Source organism: Myxocyprinus asiaticus, chromosome 45 (assembly GCF_019703515.2).
Source record: "Myxocyprinus asiaticus isolate MX2 ecotype Aquarium Trade chromosome 45, UBuf_Myxa_2, whole genome shotgun sequence".
Lineage (NCBI taxonomy): Eukaryota > Metazoa > Chordata > Actinopteri > Cypriniformes > Catostomidae > Myxocyprinus > Myxocyprinus asiaticus.
Window position 1 is genome coordinate 15,838,479 of NC_059388.1, and position 24,620 is coordinate 15,863,098.

The 24,620-nt window shown below is 36.1% G+C and overlaps 2 pseudogenes; both read left to right on the plus strand.

Moving 5' to 3' along the window:
- The first annotated feature begins 2,439 nt into the window (after window positions 1-2,439).
- LOC127434927 (phenylalanine-4-hydroxylase-like) lies at window positions 2,440-15,144 on the plus strand (annotated as a pseudogene).
- A 1,113-nt stretch (window positions 15,145-16,257) lies between these two features.
- On the plus strand, window positions 16,258-24,149 carry LOC127435467 (tyrosine 3-monooxygenase-like; annotated as a pseudogene).
- Window positions 24,150-24,620: the final 471 nt, after the last annotated feature.

Consider the following 24,620-nt stretch of genomic DNA (forward strand, 5'->3'; position numbering starts at 1 on the left):
CTGGCAACCCCAATAGAAATTAAATACTACAATAAAAAACAGAGTTGTGGTGCTCTCAAAATCAGATCATTTTTTTTTTTTTTTGTGAAAATAAATGAGATTGCACACATTGTTAAAGGGCTTGAGCCCCTTATGATGTGACGTGTATGTGAGACTTACTGGAGTTAAGCTTGTGTGGTAAGGTGAGACATGTCCTGCAGGCATGTTGGAGGGGAAGTATTGATCAATTCCAGATTGACCGTTTTTTTAAAGGTTAAAAGTATATACTCTTTGCTCTTTGGTCCATATCATTCTGTTTGTAGGATAAACACTCAGATGGATAGAAGTCAACCATGTCAAACATTCTGTGGACAACAGGCAGTGAAACGTGATACAATGCACATGGTGTCATTTAATGATAGCAAAGAAACTATAACTTGATTGGTTTGATAACTTATAGCAATCATTACATCCTGCATTTTGTATACTGTTATATTCTCCCCTTTCCTGCAAGCACACCTGCTGCTTTATACAACTCTAAAACCAAATAAATGAGACTGGCTGTTACCCTGTGATTCTTTTTGCTCTCATGCAAATCAATAATGGGTGTGTGCCAAACACGCACCCCCTGGTGCCACTATAAAGATAAAAGCTTGGTTGTTGGGTTCTGATTTGTTGTTTTGTACCACCCTACTCCACCCCTGAAAACACCCCTACTCCACCCCTCCATTTTCACTCTGGACACACAAATACTACCAGAGACTTCCATGGCCTAATCAAGAGCAATTTACAATTTAATGCAGCCCACACAGAATGTTTGATGTAGAGAGGATGCTTTCGTAAAACATTATATTTATACCAACTATAATGGTTCGCTAACTTTCTATTCTGAATTTGTGTAGGCACATACAATTTTTATTTTATTTTTATTTTTTACATAAAAATAAAATTTTTAGGTTGTAATATATATGAATGTATAAGGTAAAGTGCATATTTTCTGTACAATATGCATTTTTTTGTTTTTGTATTTTTTATCCTTTTTTAATCATTTATTATTTTTAAATGGTCCATTAATTTGAGGTCATAAAAACTGCATGCAAATAATTAAATATTACCGAAATACTGTTTAAAATAGTTTTAGATGGAGTTTATCATGTCATCCCACAGGACATGTTGACACAAATGGTCAAAATATTCCATGTCAACTACTCATTCAACAATAAAGCTGACCAGGTGCATGATTTGAATGAATAACTTTATATAATAGATTCTCAGCACAGTTCAAAACATGAACTTCTCTTTTAGCATCACCATTTTGTTGTAGACAGTCTTACAAAGCTCATACTAGATTTAAGCAATGATTGACAGAATAGACTAGTATGTATGATTAACTATTTAATGTGGACCAAAGAATAATAGGGGCTTTTAGCACTAGAACATTGAAGGAAAGGATTAAAACAAATGCTCAGACTGAAGCCGCTGACACTGAGACAATAACCTAACTCTAAAACAAATTGCCCAGACATACAGAAAAATAATTGCGCAATTCTATGCTTTGAAAAAATGAGATGAAAAAGGACTAGAGAGGGTCCAAGATATTGTAAACTCCAACCCTCCTCCTCTATGGGCCTATGGCAGACAGCAATGGGTGTCCTCCCTCTGCGTGTGTAAAACTACATAAATATTATTGATGGGCATTTTGGTCATTTTGTCTGATCGAGTATTTGGAATAATTACTTGAGTACTCGTCGAGTACTCGAGGGGCAATGACATGTACATAACTGTATTTATAATAACATGTCTGACAAACGTCTTTGGCAGCTGCCTTGCATCTTGTTGTTCCAGTGTATCATCTATTCATTATTATAGGCTGTTATAAAAGAATCTGTTACAAAATTTACAAAATATTGCATAATCAAAATATAAAGCATCATATTTTTTCATTATGTGAAGATTCGCCCAACTCAATGAAAGAATGTGCACAACGCGCATCTGTCTGTTCTTCCTTCAGGTTACCGAGGTAATCTTGGTAAGCTCGCACCAGTTATTTAGCGACTGTCTGAACCGTCTCTTTTCAAATTGCTGTTGGCTTAACAAGAGATGCCATAACCATCGCGTTTTTAATATGCGTGTTAAGTTGAAGTTCAGTTTTGAAGATTTAGCAACGCTCTGTCTAGCTGATTGAAACACACGCCTGCTGTATATGTGCTGTTTCAGTGGGTTGAGTCCACTGCCACACGCCTGGTGTGTGTGTGTGTGTCTCCCCAAGTGTTTGCTCCTGTGAGGAAAGCCACAATGCTCCATATTGTTGTTGCTGTGATGATTCATGAAGCATTCCATTAAATTCGGAGAGTCGGAATTTCCACTTTTCAACTGGGAAAAGTGCAACGGAATGACACATTATGTCAGACTTCTAACTTGGAAACTCATGCGGAAATCTTCAACTCCCATTTCGTCGAGATGCAGGTGTGTTACATAACAAACATTTCGGCAACCAGGGCAGGGAGGTTTACAGTCAGTGACAAACATTCACTTTTATTAAAGAATATCCATTAACGAGTCAAAATTCTTACATTAAATGATAATAAAACGTGTTTAGCAAATGTTTTGCAGAGACAGGTGTTCAAAACATGGTTAATTACACTCTTTTTTGATTATAGTAACAGTAGCATTGCAGCATCGCATATCAGTTTGGTTGCTATGAGACGTCTCTGACAATCAATCTACCCCTAAAATCACAACGTAATCAATCTCAAATTTAAAAATAAGCTCCCTCTTTGACACGTTTGTGTTTAGTTGTCAGGTAATTGTCACTGAATTTTGAATTAAATAAAAAGTCACATCATGCATGATCACCATCGATCATCATTTTCATGATTGATCATTGCTGCCACGTCCGAGTACCCGGGTACTCGTGCCCATCCCTAATAAATAAAACCAGGTTTTGGCTTTAACAGGCATCTAAAACTTGCAAAGACTCCCTCTCTCCTATTGGTCAACAAAAAGCTGCACATGTCAATTTGAGTGTGTGTGTGTGGAACAGTGCTATTATTGATGCAGAACAGTAATTAGTTGTACTGCCAAGTAATTAGGAAAGGAGAAGACCACACACAATACTCTGAATAATGTCATGTAAATGGTGCATCTTAGACATTTAGTGGGGAAAAGAGATATTATAAAAGTGTTCTGGGTTTAAAACCCTCATAAATAAACAAACAAATAAATGCATAGATAGATAGATAGATAGATAGATAGATAGATAGATAGATAGATGGGTTAATCCGAATGTCTGCTAGCTGCCTTGAGACATCACACAGGTCACATAAACTACAACACATAGAGACTGTATCACCTAGATATCATATAGAGACTGTGTCTGTTCCCCAAACTACCAAACACAAAACTCTAACCAAATTATTTAGACATTTTTTATTAAGGTCAAACTTGAATATTTTTTTCAAGATAAACATCATATAAAGGTAGGGGAACTAAACATTAGATCTCTTTCTACCAAAGCACTAATTGTAAATGAAATTATTAAAGATCATAGTTTGGATGTGCTCTGTTTGATTGAAACCTAGCTTAAACCAGATGAATATATTAGTTTAAATGAATCTACTCCCCTAGGTTATTGTTATAAACATGAACCTCGTCTGAAGGGTCAAGGAGGAGGTGTTGCTACAATTTATAGTGAAGTATTTGGTGTTACTCAGACAGGATATAAGTTCAAGTCTTTTGAAATATTAATGCTTAATGTGACACCGTCAGATATAAATAACAATTTCCATCGTCTTTTACCCTTGCTGCAGTATATGGATCACCCGGGCCGTACTCTGGTTTCCTTGGTGAATTTGCTATCAGATCTAGTAGTTAATGTAGATAGAGATTTAATTGTTGGTGACTTCAACATTCAAATAGATCATGAAAATGACACAATGGGATTAGCATTTATCGATATTCTAAACTCTCCTGGAGTCAGACAAAATGACAGGACCGAACTCATCACCATAATCATATGCTAGCTTTAATTATGTCATATGGAGTTAATGTTGATATTATAGAAATTCTACCACAGAGCGATGACATCTCAGATCATTACCCTGGTCTCTTGTTTGCTGCGATCAGCTAATGTCACACAATCTAGGCCACGTTATCGTTCAGGTAGAACTATTAATTCGACCACTAAAGATAGCTTCGCTAATAATCTTCCAGAATTGTCTTGCATACTCAGTAAGCCAAAAAGTCTAGAAGAACTTGGTGTAATAATAGATAAATATAAATACAGTCTTCTCTAGCACTCTTGATAGTGTTGCCCCCCTTCGATTAAATAAAATTAAAGAAAAAAGCCCCACACCATGGTACAATGATCATTTCTCTTGCAATGCAGCTCGGAAAATGGAGCGCAGGTGGTAAAATAAAAAAATTAGAGATATATTGCGGTGCATGGAAGGATAGTGTCTATAGCTACAGACAGGCACTAAAAGCTGCCAGGTCAGCATATTTGAGCAAACTCACAGAAAATAACCACAACAACCCTAGGTGTTTATTCAGTATTGTGGCTAAATTGGTTTGGAATAAAGCATCGACTGAACCAGATATTCCATCGCAGCACAATATTAATGACTTCAAGAATTTCTTTACTGATAAAATTGAAATCATCAGAAATAAAATTGGAACTAAGCAATCAACTGTGACAGCACCTCAGAAAACAGTGTCTCATAATTTTCCTCATGAGCACCTCCAATCCTTCAATGTCATAGGTCATGAAGAGCTAACAAAACGTATCAAAAAATCAAAAGCCACAATATGTATGTTAGATCCAATACCAACTAAGCTCTTAAAATAGGTATTCCCTGTAATCTCAGAACCTCTTCTTAATATTATTAACTCCTCGCTATCCTTGGAACATGTCCCAAGAAACTTTAAAATGGCAGTTATCAAACCGCTTATTAAGAAGCCACAGCTTGATCCTGGAGAATTGGCTAATTGCAGACCGATTTTAAATCTACCATTTATGTTGAAAATACTAGAAAATGTAGTGTCCTTTCAGCTATGTTCATTGCTACAGAGAAATGGTATATATGAACAATTTCAGTCAGGATTTAGGCCCCATCACAGTACAGAGACTGCACTTATCAGAGTTACAAATGACTTTCTCTCATCATCTGATCACGGCTGCACTTCTCTCCTATTGTTTTTAGATCTTAGTGCTGCATTCGACATGATAGATCATAACATTCTCTTGAATAGGCTTGAGAATTATGTTGGCATTAGTGGACTTTCATTAGCATGGTTTAGGTCTTATTTATCAGACCGCTACCACTTTGTATGTGTAAATGAGGAATTGTCAAATCAAACACAAGTTAAGTATGGAGTGCCACAGGGATCAGTTTTAGGGCCTCTGCTTTTCTCCTTATACATGCTTCTCTTGGGAGATATTATCAGGAATCATGGAATAAGTTTCCACTGTTATGCTGACGATACCCAACTTTATATTTCTTCTAAACCCAACGAAAATTCACAATTCTCCAAATTAGTAGAGTGTATCAATGAAATCAAAGATTGGATGGCCAGAAATTTCCTTCTTCTCAATTCCGACAAAACAGAGGTACTAATTATTGGACAAACACCTCTAAAAATAAGCCGCTAAAATATAATTTGACTCTTGATGGATGTACTGTTACGTCGTCTTCTACATTGAAGAACTTAGGTGTTATATTTGATACAAATCTGTCCTTTGAAAACCAAATTTCCAATGTTTGTAGAACAGCATTCTTCCACCTCAGAAATATTGCTAAGTTACGACACATGCTGTCTGTTGCTGATGCCGAAAAACGAATTAATGCGTTCATGACCTCAAGACTACATTATTGTAATGCATTACTGGGAGGATGTCCAGCAAGTTCAATAAATAAACTTCAACTGGTTCAAAATGCAGCTGCCAGAGTGCTGATTAGAACCAAGAAATATGATCATATTAGCCCAATTTTATCGTCGTTACTTTGGCAACCTGTTAAATTTCGTATTAATTTTTAAATTCTATTAACTACAAAGCTTTGAATGGTCTAGCTCCAGAGTACTTACGTAACCTTCTGACACATTGTATTTCATCACGTTCATTACGATCACAAAATTCTGGCTTGTTAATAATTCCAAGAAAATCAAAATTCATAAAAGGAGGTAGATCCTTTTCATATTTGGCTCTTAAACTATGGAATAGTCTCCTTAACACTGTTCGGGACACAGACACACTCACTCAGTTTAAGTCTAGACTAAAGACTCATCTATTTAGCCAGGCATACACCTAAATTATCCATCAACTCACAATTAGGCTGCTTTAGTTAGGTCTGCTGGAACCAGAAACATCTATCATGATCTATAACTCTGCATAAAATTGAATGGCATCTACACTAATATTATTTTATTTGTTTCCATGTCTCAACCTCGGGATTCATATCCGAGGTTACCAGAGCCGGCCAGATCCAGCTCCATTCCTGCTTGGTGTCTCTACTGCTACGTGTCGCTGAGTGATGACGACAAACTACAGCCGGTGCTAGCCAGACATCACTTCAGTCTTTTGACTTCAGAGGATGAACTGATGCCAGCTCCAACTCTAAGACATTGGATACTTCATATGCCACTTCCTGAACCTTGGACTTAGGATGGACCCCACCGAACCTCACCGAAATGACCTGCCATTGAACTGCAATGCATCTCATTGATCTCTGCCTGCGTCACCTTTATCTATTGATGGACTACACTCTTGAAATGGAATACATAGACTATAATTGAATTGCCAACAAAAGCCTTCATCAGCCAACTTACAAAGGACAATGCATCTGTGAGAACTTCTGCAGTTAATCAGGAGCACAACCTCTCCCTCAACGTCAGTAAGACAAAGGAGCTTGTGGTGGACTTCAGGAGAAGAGATAGAGAACACAGTCCCATCACCATCAATGGAGAGAGTGGAGAGAGTCAGCAGCTTCAAGTTCCTGGGTGTCCACATCACTGAGGAACTCACATGGTCCATCCACACTGAAGCCGTTGTGAAGAAGGCTCATCAGCGCCTCTTCTTCCTGAGATGGCTGAGGAAGTTTGGAATGAACCGCCACATCCTCACACGGTTCTACACCTGCACTGTAGAGAACATCCTGACTGGCTGCATCTCTGCCTGGTACGGCAATAGCACCGCCCACAACCGCAAAGCCCTGCAAAGGGTGGTGCGAACTACCAGACACATCATTGGAGGTGCGCTTCCCTCCCTCCAGGACATATATACCAGGCGGTGTGTGAAAAAAGCTCGGAGGATCATCAGAGACTCCAGCCACCCGAGCCATGGGCTGTTCTCACTGCTACCATCAGGTAGGCGGTATCGCAGCATCAGGACCCGCACCAGCCGACTCCATGACAGCTTCTTCCCCCAAGCAATCAGACTTTTGAACTCTTGATCTCTCGCGATCAATATGCATCAGCACTGCACTTTATTACCCTTACTCTTATATCTCACACCGGACTGTCATAAATTATAATATTATTATATTATATTCTCTGGCAACACACTGGCAACTGACTATCAACCGACAGCCTGAATGTCAATACAGTACAATACAGCCTACTGTACATTTTACATATACTATATATAGTTTTTTTATTGTATAATGTGTATTCTATATTGTGTGTATTGTATACTGTACATTGTATGTTATTATTTGTATATTGTGTTATGTGTAATTATGTGTATTTTAGATTTTAAATTGTTTTGTAATCTGATGTTTATTGTAAATTGGTATATGTCTCATCACTGTCACGACTACTATGTTGCTCGGAACTGCACCCAAGAATTTCACACACTGTTGCACTTGTGTATATGGTTGTCTGACAATAAAAGTGATTTGATTTGATTTGATTTTATGAACTTCAAAGACATTAGTCATATACCTTAAAGTTCATAAAAATCTTCTTGTTTTTTAAACACTAGACATTAATGCTTACTTAAATTAAATTTTTTAAACCATGACTTGCACTGCACACAAATAACTAATATTGGCATTATATTCATGCTGTTTAGCCAGAGGGGAACTGGCCCCCACATTGAGCCTGGTTTCTCCCAAGGTTATTTTTCTCCATTAACCAACATCTTATGGAATTTTGTGTTCCTTGCCACAAATGCCTTCAGCTTGCTCAAAGGGGTTCTAAATACAATTATGATTTAATTATTTATTCTTTTAATTTTTATACACAATTTACAATCATATTTAATCAAACTTCACAATGATCACTCTTAAGACTTTATAGATATTACAGTTTCATTTTTTTGTTAATGCATGATTTCCTGTAAAGCTGCTTTGAAACGATGTGTGTTGTGAACAGCGCTATACAAATAAAAATGTCTTGACTGTTAAAATTCTCTAAGTGTACTTAAACAACAATTAATTTTAAAAAGCCAAGTAAAGAGTAAATAAATATCATATTAGTTATGTAAATATTAAGTAACTTGCTCATCAGCTATATACTAATATTAATAGAAATATTTAATATTTATCATGATAAATATTAATACATAAGTGTTAATGTTTGTGATGTTTCTTTAAGTTGATTTCCCAGTTTAGATTTGGATCCTTTTGTCCTAAGTTTTTCTCTTCTTTTATTGTGTGTGTACTTTACAGGAGAAAGGCATTAACCTGACCCACACTGGTCCATCACGCAAGAATAAAGAGGAATATGAGTTCTTCATCAGCGTGAATCCAGCTTCCTCTAGTGTTCTCGTTGAAGTTGTGGATGGTCTGCACACACAAATCAGTGGCCAAGTGTATGAGCTGTCTCGCAACAAACAAAAAGACACAGGTGAAACAGAAAGTGGGCCAGCAATTTAAAGAATAAGTTATCAATATACAGTAAAAAATTTTAATCTTTAGATCCTTCAGAAAGGCCTGCTGAAAAGAAAAACAGCTTATACCAACCTAAGCACGTTTGCTGGTCTTAGCTGGTTTAAGCTGGTCTAAGTGGAATCCCAGACTTGTTAAGCTGGTTTTCTAAGACATTTCGGTGTCAAAGAGCAACAGAAGAGAGAGCAAATGAGGGCAAGAATATGATAGTATAGAATGTGAAGAAATAAAAAATCACCAATTAATGTCACTATGGAGATGGTATGTGCAGACCCTTGCATTCAGCCCCTCTTATTGGTTGTTTCCAGAGTTACATTAGTTTTATTTTTGAGCACAAACAGACTCATAGAGAGGGACTGAAATGTATTGTGTCTCTCTGAAGCACATTTAACAAATTTAGTGAGTCAGTTCAGCAGGGTGAGGGGCAAAGTTCAACACAAAGACTGAGACCAACAACCTCCATCACAATTTCACCCTCTATCCAATAAGAAAACACAGAGCAGGGGACAATTTTTCATACACATTTATGGCCTATGAGGAAAACCAGTCTGGGTGTTCAGCAGGCCTCAATTCTAGGTCTTTTGTTCTGAGGGCCTCAGGCAGGACCTCACTGCTAAACTATGTCGAGTTTAACTGTCATAAATCTTGAAGATACACAGCCATGGTTGCTGTATTTAGTCTCGCAGCCTGGACTGTGTTGTCACCCCCTGGCTTATTTTCCACACAATGCTTTCTGTTTACTGTCATTACATTTATCTCCGTTAACACGCCTGTACGAGTGGAAATCACAGTTGATATTAGCGAGTTCCTCACATATCCGGAACTTTATTCATTAATCTCAATTTTATAAAACTGGTTTCCAGCACACAAAGGAAACACTATAGAAAATCAATTTTGAAAATCAAAATTTCTGTAGAACTTAATAAATGTCATATATCCAGAATACTTGTATAGAGGAGACTAGGGTTAGTTGTCACATGGGACAGTTACTTGTCTTCTTTAGCTTTTTGTTGTTGGTGGTGGTTTCGAAACTTCTAGTTTAAAGCCACGTCCACACTAATCGATTTCGCTATTTACTATTTGATCTTTCATTCTTATATGAACAGTGTATTCTCCGTTGAAAACAAAGACTTTTGTAGACTTTATAAAACAAAGACTTTAGGAAATTTAAAAAGGGAGCTTTCAAACCAGAAAAAAATGGATTCATATGGACGTGGCCTAAAACTGTCTTAAATAAGAATATTTTGTTAATTCTGTGTTCCAAACTAAGATTTTAATATCATCATATTTTGTAGTAACTGGTGTGAACACAATAAAATCATGTTGGCATACATTAAGGTTAGGATCAACTATACATTGAAGTTAGATTTATGTTTCTGCCCATGGGTGCCCTAACGACCAACCAATGTTTTAATGTCATTATTTAATAATAGAGCTTTCTGGTTTGGGTCAAGGCTGAGAAATATTTATTAAATATATATTTTTAAATATCTTTGGAGAAAATTAATGGGGAATATCTTGTGTTTCTCTGTGGGTGCTCGGCCATTGCCATGGGTGTTCAAGCGCCCGAGCACCCACAGGATTGGCGCCTGTGGGTTGAACTTAGTTGTCAGGACAAGGGTATTTTCATAAATGTCAGGTTGGGGCAGGGTGTTAAATTTTTATGGGGCAAGTTGTCACATATTTTGATATTATTTAATACAATAATGAATTGCAATTTCTGTTGGCCAAAACAATTGTTTTACTTTTTTGCTGTTACATTAATTGTTTTGTGCTTCGTATTTTTTTACTATTTCAATTTTGGTGAAAAGCAGTTTAAAAGACTATAATTTGTTATTGTGACAAACCAGTGATAGGTAAGTTACGCACTACAAATTTAGAATCTGTTTACTTTACTGATTACTTTATCAGTATAAAAAAATAAACACTTTACTAATTACTTTACTTTTAAGTTATTTTCAAAAACACAGATTTTGTTTTTCTGCTTAAGGGATCGTTATACTGTATTTCTCATTATATTCTTGTTATCTTTCCATTGTTTTAGAAATATGTGTAATCCAAGCAATGTCCTTAAAAGTAATGAACTTATTTGAAAGTCAGTAACTGTAATCTAATTACAAGAATTTATAAATGTAATGTGTTACACTACTTTTTGACTTAAAGGTAATTAGATTACAGTAACTAACTAATTAGTAACTAACTAATAACTTATTACTTTGTAACACTGCTTACAGATATGTGCCTTTACAGAAAATAAACCAACCCTGCATGAGAAATATTAACTGGAGTAAATGTGACATTTAGCCCCAGTCTTCCCTAATAGTCAGAAACATTTGCATAGATCCAAACGATTTAGAAAGTTGCTATATGTGAACAAAAATGAATGAATGATTCAGTCACTGACCAAAAATATTCTGCTGTCTTTACTTCTTACTTTTGGTGTCAGAACTTCCATGATTCCCCAATGACATCCAGGACTTGGATCGTTTTGCCTACAGGATTCTCAGTTATGGGTCCAAGCTGGATGCAGACCATCCTGTAAGACACTATGTTTGTGTGTGTGCGTTGTCATACATCTTTTTGAAGTCACAGTACATAGGGGTGAGACAAAAGAGAGTGAAAGAGAACTTCTTCATTTTTATTGTACACATGCATGTGTGGGTGTACAAGTGTTTTAATAAAGAAGTGTATAGTTTGTCCATGTGATACTAAAAACCCACAGTCAGAATGGGTCAGCAGCATCACTCTCTATTCTAATGGAAATGGGCGGGGGCCCTCAAATTGATGTCATTGCTTTAATTGAGCCCCTGTAATTATAAATAATTGCCCCTTTCCAGCCAACATTAAACTGAAATGCATTCATCATGAGCAGCAAACACTCTACAAAGGCTTCATTTGAATGAGTCTCTGCTCCATGGGACTGTCAAAGGCTACTAAGAGATCAGACCTAGTAGATCTACTTTGTGATAACAGCTCACACACTATAACTTCGCTCTCGTGTGTCTTTAATTCACAGGGTTTTACAGACCCTGTGTACCGTGCCAGGAGAAAGGAATTTGCTGACATTGCCTTCAACTACAGCCAGTAACTATTGCCCATGTGTTCCCCTATATATATCACCCCTCACTCTCTCTTTCCAGCCCCTCACTTTCACATTGGGTACAGAGATCATCCCCACCTCTAGCTCTTTCCCTGCTTTTTTTGTTGTGCTTTCTAAGGAAAATTACCCTGCCAAACAAAAGGGGTCAATTACAGGGTCCCAGCACAGTCAGAAGTGCCGGTAGCTTTGTCATCATAATTGAGATGCATTATTCACACGGCCACTACAAAGGGCAGGAGCGTTGAATGCTACGCCCCCTGCTGAAGCTTCCATTTACATATATGCTCCATCAATAATAACATCACTCATCTCTCTATAACTTAAACACAAACAGATATGACATACTGTTTGAGCTGCAGTGCATGGTCAGTGCACATAAACACCCTTGGTTTCAGTGCTATTTTGAAAAACAAATATTTTAGTATCTTTTAATAGTTGTGTCAGGCCAAATTTTTTTTTTCAGTTTATATAGACGAATTGTATATGGGTGACTTACTTTAAGGCAAATATTTTCTTAAAAACTACATTTTTTAATTGCATTACATAATTCTACCTACATTTTTGTGTAGTGTTGAACTGTTAAATTGGCATTTTGGGCTTATCACCTGACCACATATTTTAACTTCCCTTTATAGTAAATGTATAAAGAAGTGTTACAGTAAGGGACATTTTCTATTTTGTATGTTTTTTAAAAACTTGAAAATCATATTTTGCAATTCATTTGTGTAAAATTTGTCATTTTTTAATGGAAATTGAAGTAAATTATTTTACTTCATGATCTAAAAATTCCTTTATTAGGTGTAGTGTTATCACATTACAATAAGGATCCATTTGTTTACATTAGTTAACAGCATTAGTTAACATGAACTAACAATGAACAATACTTGTACAGCATTTATTAATCTTGGTTAATGTGAATAATAATACATTTTTTTAAATCAAAACTTATATATGTTAATGTTAGTTAATACACTATGCACTTACATGAACTAACAATGAACAATTGTGTTTTTATTAACATGCATTAACAAAGATTCATAAATGATGTAAACAATATATTGTTAATTGTTTGTTTGTGATACCTAATGTGTTAACTAATGTTTACGACTAGAAACCTTATTGTAAAGTGTTACCGGTGTAATTACCAAACTAGTTTAGTATTTGAGAATTTTAATTCAGAAACAATCATTTTATTATTTTTTTAATTATAAGTTCAGTGTTAAATGACTGCTGCTGTAGCTAATTATTTGTATTAGTAATTATTAGGCTTATCCAAATTTTATACTTATAAAATACAGTAAAAATATCATTAAAATCACTCACAGTATCAAAACTTCATACCATAGCACATTATACCAAAATCCATTAAAGGTTGATCAAGGCCATGATCAGATGTATATTCTAATATACTGTAAATGTTATTTATTTTTGACATATAGATGAAATATAATTTGAACAAGTATTAATGTTTTCAGATTTTTTTGTCATAATTGAAGAATCACCCATATACAAGTATAAATTGTTTCCTTAAAAAGGATGCCTTAGCTTTAGTATCTCTCTCCTCTCCTCAAAGTGGACAGCCTATTCCTTGTGTGGAGTACACTGCTGAAGAGAAGGCCACATGGGGAATGGTTTTTAAAGAGTTAAAGACACTGTACCCCACACACGCCTGCCGTGAACACAACCATGTTTTCCCACTGCTGGAGAAATACTGTGGGTACTGTGAAGACAACATCCTACAGTTAGAGGACATCGCACACTGCCTGCAGTGTAAGATCATTCAGTAGAGCTGCTTCATAGTCATAATTCCACAGTCACATGCAGTTTAAGTGGAAGCAAAATTACATTGTTTTCTTATACTTCAACAGAGCAATTAAGTGTATGGAAAATGTCAGTGCAGTCAAAGAAATCAATAAGAAAATAATTTTAGTTCAGATTCCAGAAATTTTACTAAATAATCTTGATATAAGTGGAGTCTGTTGGTGGATGTGGGGAGATATTGCACACTTTGTTTCATGCAGCGTGAGTCACAGTAATATTATTAAGTGCCCTATAGCCTATAGCCTTTTGTATTTTGATACACGTTCAAACTAAGTCATCCTTTTCTGCTTTTCTTAGCATGCACAGGGTTCCGTCAGTCTCCTCTCCTCTCGTGACTTCTTGGCTGGTCTCACCTTCAGAGTGTTTCACACTACCCAGTACATACGCCACAGCTCCAAGCCCATATACACACCTGAACCGTGAGAACACATGCAGAGAAGATATTATAGGCATTTCATAGTCTATGTAGTTTCAATGTGAAAAGTGATGACAGGAAATTCCTGAAATGTCACATTGGCAGTAATATAATAACAATTCATACAGGTACAGGCTTAATCATGTATTTTTATTCTTTTTTTTCATCAGGGACATCTGCCATGAGCTGCTGGGACATGTCCCACTGTTTGCAGACCCATGTTTTGCCAAGTTCTCACAGGTTTGATGCCCTTATATGCTTGCCACAAAAGTGCAAGTTGCAAATATGTCTGAGGAATAGGATGCTGCTGTGTCTCCAATGTGCATTTATCAGTGATAGAATGTCCAAATTTGATGACGTTTCTGTCTAATCAGGAAATTGGACTTGCTTCCTTGGGCGCCCCTGATTTCATTGAGAAGCTGGCTACAGTAAGTATGGCTTTAGGTTACAATTAGACATACAGTACATTAAAAAAACATATTAGTTCACTAGTTAATAGTTCAGTGGGTAAGGAGAAGGAAAGCAGGTTGAAAATATGTTTATTATATTTAATAAGTTAAATTTAGTATATTTAATAAGTTATACAGTATTTGCAGTACTCTTTGACAGACAAACCAAAACTCCAGCCCTTTGAGCCTGAGAAGACGTGCCTGCAGAAGTATCCCAAGTTTACTTTGTGGTTGAGAGTTTCCAAGATGCCAAAGAAAAAGTCAGGTAATGTGATTGGAATTAAAGCATCACCACAACCAACCCTCAGCATTTTCCAATGATATATGTGATTTTTTTTATTTTTTATTATAGGAGATTTGCAGCCATCATTCCCAGACCCTTCTCAGTGCACTAAAATGCCTACACAGAGCACTGAGGTGTTGGACAACACACAGCAGCTCAAAAACCTGTCTGACAGCATCAGTGGTGTGTGTTCTGTATTATTCAACAATTAAACTGAGGTTCCCTCCATAATAATAGAATCAAGAATGAAACATATATTGGAAAGTTCTGTCCCATATAAGCAAAGACAGTTCTCTTTTATTTTTTCAAATTAAGAATTGAACATTGGTTGATTATAATTATAAGCCACATACAGAGTTCTTCTGAGTTTATTAGTTCTTTCTCTGCTGTTTGTTTATTAAAGAACATCAATCACAAATTGTACATGAATTGCCCATCTTTATTATTATTATTTTATTTATTTATTTATTTATTTTCTCCAGAAAATCACGGGATGAAGGGCTTGATGATACCATTAATTGAGTAATTCAATTTGGGGAATAAATCCTTTCTTGAGTAAAACAGCTTTTATTTAAAACATCGTTCATATGCTTCATAAAATTGAAGTGTAATAATTTACTAGTTGGCTACTTCCAAAAGAGCGAAAAGATTTGAATTTTTTTTTAGTTAACTTTCGCTTCACTGTGAACGCAATTCTGCAGCCTGAAAACATCATTTGCCGGTGGCTCTTTTGAAGACTTTAGAAATTGTGAATTGAAATGTTATGCATGCATTTTGATGATGTATTTCAAGTTATCAATAAAGTTATTATTGTTGTTATTGTTATTATTATCATCTTTGTTGTTGTTGTTTTGGAGTTATTTTAATTTATCGCAATTATCGCATTTACGCACAGCAGAGGTGGGGTTCAGTACCTTGGAGAGCACCACAATGTTATTATATTTGCTATTTTGTTTTATTGAAGGCTATCCCTAAACATGTATTATGTTATTGAAGTTATTGAATTAATTACATGTTTTCAATAAAGAGCTTCAGTTTAGACCAATCACAAAAATAGGATTTAGTTTATGTACCTTCTTACTGTATAGCACTTGTGAAAAGTGACGTGTCTGGTGCCGCTTGTGACGCATCTCACCTTAAAATCAGACGTGTATTTGCGCAGCACATTTACATAATGTTCTGGCACCGTCCTATATAAATTGCCGGCACTATGGCTTTAGAGCGAGCACACGGTTTTCTCTAAATTTGGGCAGAGCAGGAAATCAGATTTGGCATCGAAGCAAAGACTTATTTGAGATAGTGGCCTATTAAATCAGCACGAATCGATGAAGACGGACAGCATAGTGCAGAATATTCCGTTCACCGGCAGAAAGTGGAGTCTGACTGAGGCCCGGCGAGAGCGAGAGAGCTGCTCGTCCTCTCCGGGCCCCTCAAGGTGCGGGGACAGCTTTGTGTTTGAGGAGCAGAAGATTGGTAAGATCACTCTGAACATTCTCTCTGCGCTCAGAAGTGAGAAAAACGCGGGGTTCTTCAAGGCTGGCAAAGTCTTTGAGGTATAAGTCGCTTTTATTTATGTTTTTCCCTGTTGAAAGCTTACATTACGGGTCTTTCAAAACATTTTGGTCACTTAATTTGAATTAACAGCCTGTTATATTAACACACATTTTACAGTGCCTGACAGATCAGTAGATTAGACTACATTCAAATATGAATATATCTTGCTTGAAGATAAGCTTTCTTAATAAACCTTTGAAAAATGTTGATGCTTTGGAATGATTTGATTTTTTACATGATTAAAAAAAGAAAGCAAAAATTGTGTATCGGGTTTTGCGATGTAGACTTTCGAAGCCAAGCTCCTTCATCTTGAGAGTCAGACCGAGCAGAAAGATGAAGAACAGCAGCACTGAAGAAGATTTGGAGTTCTTCATGAGGTGTGAAGTGCACTGCTCCGACACTGACATCTTCACCAACTCCTTAAAAAGAGTTGCAGATGACGTGCGAATAGTGCAGGAGGAAAAGAGTAGGCTCTGTCTAAATTATATCTTAAATTATATCAGAAAGAAACTGTAGAATTATATATATATATATTATGTTACTTATTTCTTTCATATTTTTTTTTTTTTAACTTTGATTTAGTTCCTTGGTTTCCAAAGAACATTGCTGACTTGGACAAATGCAATCACCTGATCACAAAATATGACCCTGATCTGGACCAGGATCACCCTGTAAGTGAACTTACAGACTGCTACTATTTTATTCATTTTATAATTCTGGTTTTTACTTATGTATTATTCAAACCAATTGGAATACCGGGGACGTTATTATTATTATTATTATTATTATTAATACTACTATGAATAATAATAATACATAATAATGATATTGTGCAGGGTTTTAGCGATCCATTATACAGAAAACGAAGAGGGTTCATCTCTGAACTGGCGTTCAACTACAAGCAGTAAGTAATCTGAAGACAACAATAAACTAATCAACAACAACAATAAAAAAAAATCGTAATTATTAATGCGTTAATTGTTTTACTAAAACAATGTATTATTAAATTAAAGGAATATTCCGGGTTCAATACAAGTTAAGATCAATCGACAGCATTTGTGGCACAATAGCCTATTGATTACCACAAAAATGTAATGCGATTTGTTCCTCCTTTTTAAAAAAGGCAATAATAGGGTTCCAGTGAGGCACTTACAATGGAAGTGAATGGGGGCCAATCCATAAACGTTAAAATACTCACTAATTTAAAAGTATAGCCACTAGACGTAAACAATACGAGTGTTAACCTGATTTTAGGGTGATAAAATCGCTTACTAACCTTTTTATTTATTTATTTATTTATTTTGCAAAGCTGTAGGCCTATCCAATTTAACTTGATTGCTAGGAGGAAACACCGTAAACCCTAAAACGACTGTAAAAACGACGATTTAAACAACTTTACAGCTCAAATGCACCAAAATTTACCATTTACTTTCAATGCAAGTGCCTGTAACCTCTTTTTCTTTTTTTTTAAGAAAAGAAGGGATGAGTTAAATGTATTTCTTATTTTATTTATTTATTTTTTGGGTAATGAACATCATGCCACAAATGCTGTCGATTATGCTTAAAGGGATAGTTAACCAAACAAATCATCATTTACTCTCGTGCCATCCTGTGTATGACTTTCTTTCTTCTGTTGCAATTGCACACATGCAATTATTTTTAGAAGAATTTCTCAGTTCTGTAGGTCCTCACAATGCAAGTGAATGGGCACCAACATTTTAAAGGTCCAAAATGCAAAGGCAGCATAAAAGTAATCCATAAGATTCAAGCTGAGATATTCTTCTAAAAATCTTTGTTTGTTTTCTGCAGAAGAAAGAAAGTTATACACATCTGAGATGGCATGGGGGTGAGTTAATGAGAGAATTTTATTTTTTTAGGTGAACTATCCCTTTAACTTGTATTGAACCCAAAATATTCCTTCAATGCATTAACATCAATCATCAAATAGATACATTTATTTTAGGGAAAAATATTGACATTCCATCTTTTTTTTGTCATTGCAGCGGTGACCCTTTACCTGTAGTGGAATACACTTCAGAAGAGGTTGCCACTTGGTAGGTTTTCCTAATTACTTAATTCACCTGGTTTGGAGCCAAGAAAATAACAATATTTGGTGTACTGTAAACATTAAAACATCCTAAAGGGGTCAGTTGAGGTTCCTCACATGCCATTTGGAGATCCTCCACACAACCTTTAAAGGAGCCTCTAATATCCTATTAATGTACCTTAAGTAATTCAAGTGCACTGAAGCGCTTCCCTTATGATGGGGTTACTGAAGGAACTGTTGACAGTCCTTAGAGTTCTTCAGAGTTCTTGAAGCAAATAAGAGTAAGTTTCTCAGAGAACTGAAAGGTATCTGGAGGATCTCCAGAGGGTTCCACTGGTGTGGCTGCTGAAGAACCTTTACATTTTTTAATTTTTCAAGTGTATGCTCAGAGAAGGTTAGTAGGTTAGCATAATGTAAGAGCTCTTTTTGTGATGAGGCAGGAGGGAGGTCTACAGGACTCTGGCCAGTCTCTACCCAAGTCATGCATGCAGACAGTTTCTAGAAGCCCTGGGCCAGCTGGAGAGCCAATGTTTGTATGAGGAAGACAAAATACCTCAGCTGAGAGAAGTGTCTGCATTTCTTAAAAGTAAATATTCCTGCAATCAATATTTGTTCAGGATTTTGCTAATTAAACACCAGCCTTTAAGGTGGATATCACAAAATTGCAGTAGATTGTGAAATTATTTAACCAGATCCCGTGTCTGTCTGTGTGTACCCTTTTTTAGAGAGAACAGGATTTCAGTTGCGGCCAGTGGCAGGGCTGCTCTCTGCCCGAGACTTCCTAGCCAGTCTGGCATTTAGGGTGTTCCAGTGTACCCAATATATTCGTCACCCCTCAGCTCCAATGCATTCCCCTGAACCGTACGTGCAGTGACTCATAAAACACGTTTTATTTTGCAAACCTTATGCAAAAAATGTATGTTGACTGTATTCCACTCTAACAGTGACTGCTGCCATGAACTTCTTGGACATATCCCCATGCTTGCAGACAAAGAATTTGCTCAGTTTTCACAGGTATGGTCACCAGTGTAATTACCTACAGGTTACTGTACAATGTATTTGTCCAGCACAGTACAATTTAGGTTTCCCGGCTACATATAGTAATCCGCTTGAATCGGAGATGGAAACATGAACCTGGAAACAATGTAATTTTTGCATGCTACCAAAGCTTAATATTCATTATGTAAGTTGTCTTATTACTGGTAGAGTGTTCCCTAAATTTGATTCATATATGAACCTGTAAATCAATCAGTTCCTTTAAAGCAGAGATGCCCAAACTAGATGACCTTTGATTTGGCCCGCCTTGAAGTATAAGACAAGAGTGAAAAAAAAATAGCTATTGACGCAGCTTTTCATTGCATTAATTTAGCAGTTTGCGGAGTAATGTTTTTTTTTTTGTTTTGTTTTTTTGTTTTTTTTTAATAATGAAATTATAAAGGAGGAGAACCATGGCAACTTTAATATTTTAATATAAGACAGTTTGCAGAGCCTGAAATTTGGCGTGGGATTTTGGCTATTGCGCACGATTTTAAAAATTCCCGCAATTTCCACGTTCAAAATGCGAGAAATTCCTGCACACTTTTATTCACTTTACAGTGCAGCTGCAAATTAGTCTCTATATTAGTAAACCAGTAGATACAGATGAACAAATCAAATCAATAAACTTGTTTTTGTATCAAACCGTATCTCCAGAAGCTGTGCAAATAAATCCGCTCTATCTCTCCAACACACTCTCAAGGCAAAATTGTCAAGATTCATACGACTTTTCTAAATATGGCTAATTCGTATGATATAGTGCACTCGTTTGAATTCCTACAACTTTCACTTCAGCCAATGACGTCGCTGACATCGTTTCCATCTAATACACGACAATTACTTGCTTCTGTCACACACAACAGCTTCCTATCATGTTTACACACTCTACTGATCGTTTAGGTTTAGTTAGGGGGTTTGGGTAATCATGTCCTTAACGCCTCATGTGGAACTCGCGTTTAGTTCCGCATTAGACATCCGGGAATTTTCACGTAATGAAGTCGTACGAGTTTATGCGAACAACATCGTGCGAGACCATACGAAATTGCCAACTCGTAAATTATGTACGAATTTCACTTTCTCTCTCGTGTGGCTTTCAGCAGTGTCAGAAGTGTGAGCATGTACAGTGAAAAAGTGCTTTGTTGCAGAGATACTGAACTTAAGATGTTACAGATGTATAAACCTTTCTAAACCTGTTAATTCGACATGCAAATGGTGTTATACCATGTCTCCGTAAATGATAAAACTATAAAGTTCCTGTTTATAATCAACAAAGCTGTGAACATTGCAAGCGCGTGACGGCGACCCCTTTCATATCATGGCGCTCCCTTATTTTTCATAATGCAGCACATTTGCAAGAAAGGCAGAAATAGCAAAAATACTTTGTGTAATGTACCAGCTGCTTGATGAAGAGAAACAATGAAACACCTGTTACATCTCTCATCTCCATCTCTAGTTCCATCCATGGTCGGTAATGTGCGGAGGCTCTGGGTTATAAAATCCCCCTGCAGTCTGATATAGTTCCAAATTAATATATCCATGGCGTTCTTCATTTGAATTTTCGCTGAACATTATTTGTTTCGTGCCACCGTTGCAGATGGTGCCGAGTCAGTGGCGGATGCACCATAAACGTGCACAAACGGGCACTTCGCCTTCTCACGCTCCGCATCAGTTCGGTGTCATGCTCACACGCTAAAATTATCAAATGCCACAATGTAGTTAATAATAATATTGACAAAAATAATATCTGGATGTGTTAAATAGCCTTGATGTTAAATAAAACGTTATTAATGATACAATAATAAATTTACAGAACATTAACCACTTTATATCTCTGAATAATGTTCATTGTTTTATTAAATTGGCTTATTAATTTAATAGCCAAAATAGTTGGAAATATGTGAATGAGAAAAAAAATTGTTTTAGTAACAATGCACGTTATGCAATGCCCCCATATGTAATGCCCCTGAGTTTGTTATAATGCAATGTTCTCTTTTGGCCCACAGCCCTCAGTCAAGATAGATTTTTGGCCCTCCGAGGAAAATGTCTGGGCACCTCTGCTTTAAAGGATAGTTCATCCGGAAATGAAAATTCTCTCATCATTTACTCACCCTCATGCAATCCCAGATGTGTTTGACTTTCTTTCTTCAGCAGAACACAAACAAGATGTTTAGAAGAATATCTCAGCTCTGTTGGTCCATACAAAGCAATTGAATGGTGACCAGAAATTTGAATTTACAAAAAGCAGATAAATACAGCATAAAACTAATCCATATGACTCTAGTGGTTAAATCTATATCTTCAGAAGCGATATGATAGGTGTGGGTGAGAAACAGATCAATATTTAAGTTCTTTTTATAATAAATCACCACTTTCACTTTCACATTCTTCTTATGTTTTTGGCTATTTGCATTCTTTGTTCATATCGCCACCTACTGGGCAGGGAGGGGAATTAAAAGTAAAAAAGGACTTAAATATTAATCTGTTTCTCACCCACACCTATCATATCGCTTCTGAAGATATAGATTTAACCACAAGTCATATGGATTACTTTTATGCTGCCTTTTTGTGCTTTTTTAACCTTCATTGTTCTGGTCACCACTCACTTGCATTGTATGGACCAACAGAGCTGAAATATTCTTCTAAAAATCTTTATTTGTGTTCAGCAGAAGAAAAAAAGTCTGGAATGACATGAGGGTGAGTAATGATGAGATAATTTTCATTTTTGGGTGAACTATCCCTTTAATGAAATACTGAAATTTGTCACTGATTATTTTACCCTGCAGGAGATTGGACTTACCTCACTTGGGGCATCAGATGAGGACATTGAGAAACTGTCCACAGTGAGTAAATCTTCCTGGATAAATTCTAATATATCTAAGATGATTTAGTCTAATATGGTATTACAAGGGACAGTATTAAAGTAAATCTTTAGTGCCCCCATCTGGTGCTTATTTCAAATTACAGGTCTAGGAAGTAGTCTACCACAGGCCAGTTGTATATAAAGATTTGGTCATCCTTTATGTAAACAGTACAGTATATAGTATTTAGGTTGGAGTATATATAACCTAATGAAAAATCCCTATATTTTACTCACAGCTTTACTGGTTTACAGTGGAGTTTGGCCTCTGTAAGCAGAATGGAAGAGTGAAGGCTTATGGGGCCGGCCTCCTGTCCTCCTATGGAGAGCTTTTGGTAAGACATAGATTTCATCTTTACATTGTATTATTATTTGAAATAAAATGCTATTAATTTATTATTACTATTTTATTTTTTTTAATAACAACAACATATTTATGGTATTGTATGTCTTGACTGAAATATACTACACCCTTTATTTGTCCTTCAGCTCTTGAGTACAACACTTTCTCGACTATGAATAACAATGTAAAGTGGTTTATATTAGCATGGCAAAAGATAAAAAAGTGAGAACATACACCTTTTTTTTTTTTTACTATGGCACAGGGCCGTTTCTGACCATATGGGGGCCCATATTCAAGGATCCAAGGCCCACCCAAGAATGAAACCACAATACAGTCTTCAAAAAATGTGAATATATTAACTTAAAATTGGAACATATTAATTACACAAAATGCAAAAATAAATAAATAAATAACAACAATAACGTAACAAAAAAAATTACAATTAATCACCAATAAATAACTATCCAAATATTAAATTAAACAATAAATGGTTATAAATAACAACTTTATAAAAAAAAAAAATTACCTTGCTTTGCGAGGGCCCCTGGAGGCTTGGGTGCCCTAGCTAGAAACGGCCCTGCTATGGCATATTAGTCTATTAGTAATAAAGTCTAGTGTAAGCTATTTGACTCCAACAAGGGCTTAAAACAGTGGTAAACACTGAAAATAGAATATGATTAGTTAATTTTGGTGGGCAATTCAAAGAAACCAATCAGACCTCAAAGCATCTATCCAACTCAAACCTTGGGTGATATTTTTTTCCCCAGAAAATAAAGTTCAGTTCTTGTGGTAGTTCTACAGCTCATCCAAGAGTTTTATTTTGAATACATACCCCATCATTCAAAAACATATTGTTTTCTACACATTTTTACCACTGCCTTAGTTCAGCTGGAACTCTGACTCATTAATGAAGTGTGTCTTTTTCCAGTATGCCCTTTCAAATGAGCCCCAATACAAACCATTCAACCCAGCTGAGACCGCAGTCCAACCATACCAGGACCAGTCGTATCAGCCTGTGTACTTTGTGTCCGAGAGCTTTGAGGATGCCAAGACCAAGCTGAGGTGGTTGTTAATGTGTTGCTTTCTCTTTTATAGATCTTTTCACAGAGGTTGTACAAGATGGGATAATACATCTTTTGGAGTATTCAAAGACACGTTGCTGTATACATTCCCTTACTAACTTCATTAGTGCCCATTATTGCTGTTGTTCCACAGGCAATACTCATCCACAATACAGAAGCCCTTCTCCATTAAATATGACCTGTAAACTTGCAGCATGGACATTCTGGATGAGCCTTCTAAGATTCAGAATGCATTATGACAGATGAGGGACGACCTAAAGATCTTGCATAAAGCATTGGAGAGACTGGGACAGAAATAAGCCAGAGTGGATGGACTATCATCAATAACATCTACCTACAAATATGAGGAATTGCACATTTACAGCCAATGAATTCATGAGTTTGGGTACATTCTTCCAGAGTTTTAATGGAACTTGCATTTGTGTATAAGTTTCAGCATCACCATCATCAAATATAATAAACAGTTATATTTACAAAGAATAAATATATTTATTTTGACTTCTGGGCTGAATTTTTGCTTTATAACTTTTTTTCTAGTGTTATGTGGTCTCACTATATTTATTTAATTAAGACTAGAAGCCTGGAGGCAGGAAATGTCTATAAAATAAGCATAACTTTAAATCTCTTCATCTTTAAAAAGAGTTAATTATGAATGTTTTAGGAATCATGTTTCCTGCTTTGGCTCCAGGGATTGTCAGAGCTAAAAGCCATATAGACTGAGGTGGTCACAGCAACTGATTGACAGTTTGTGGTTGCACTACGGAGGGAGT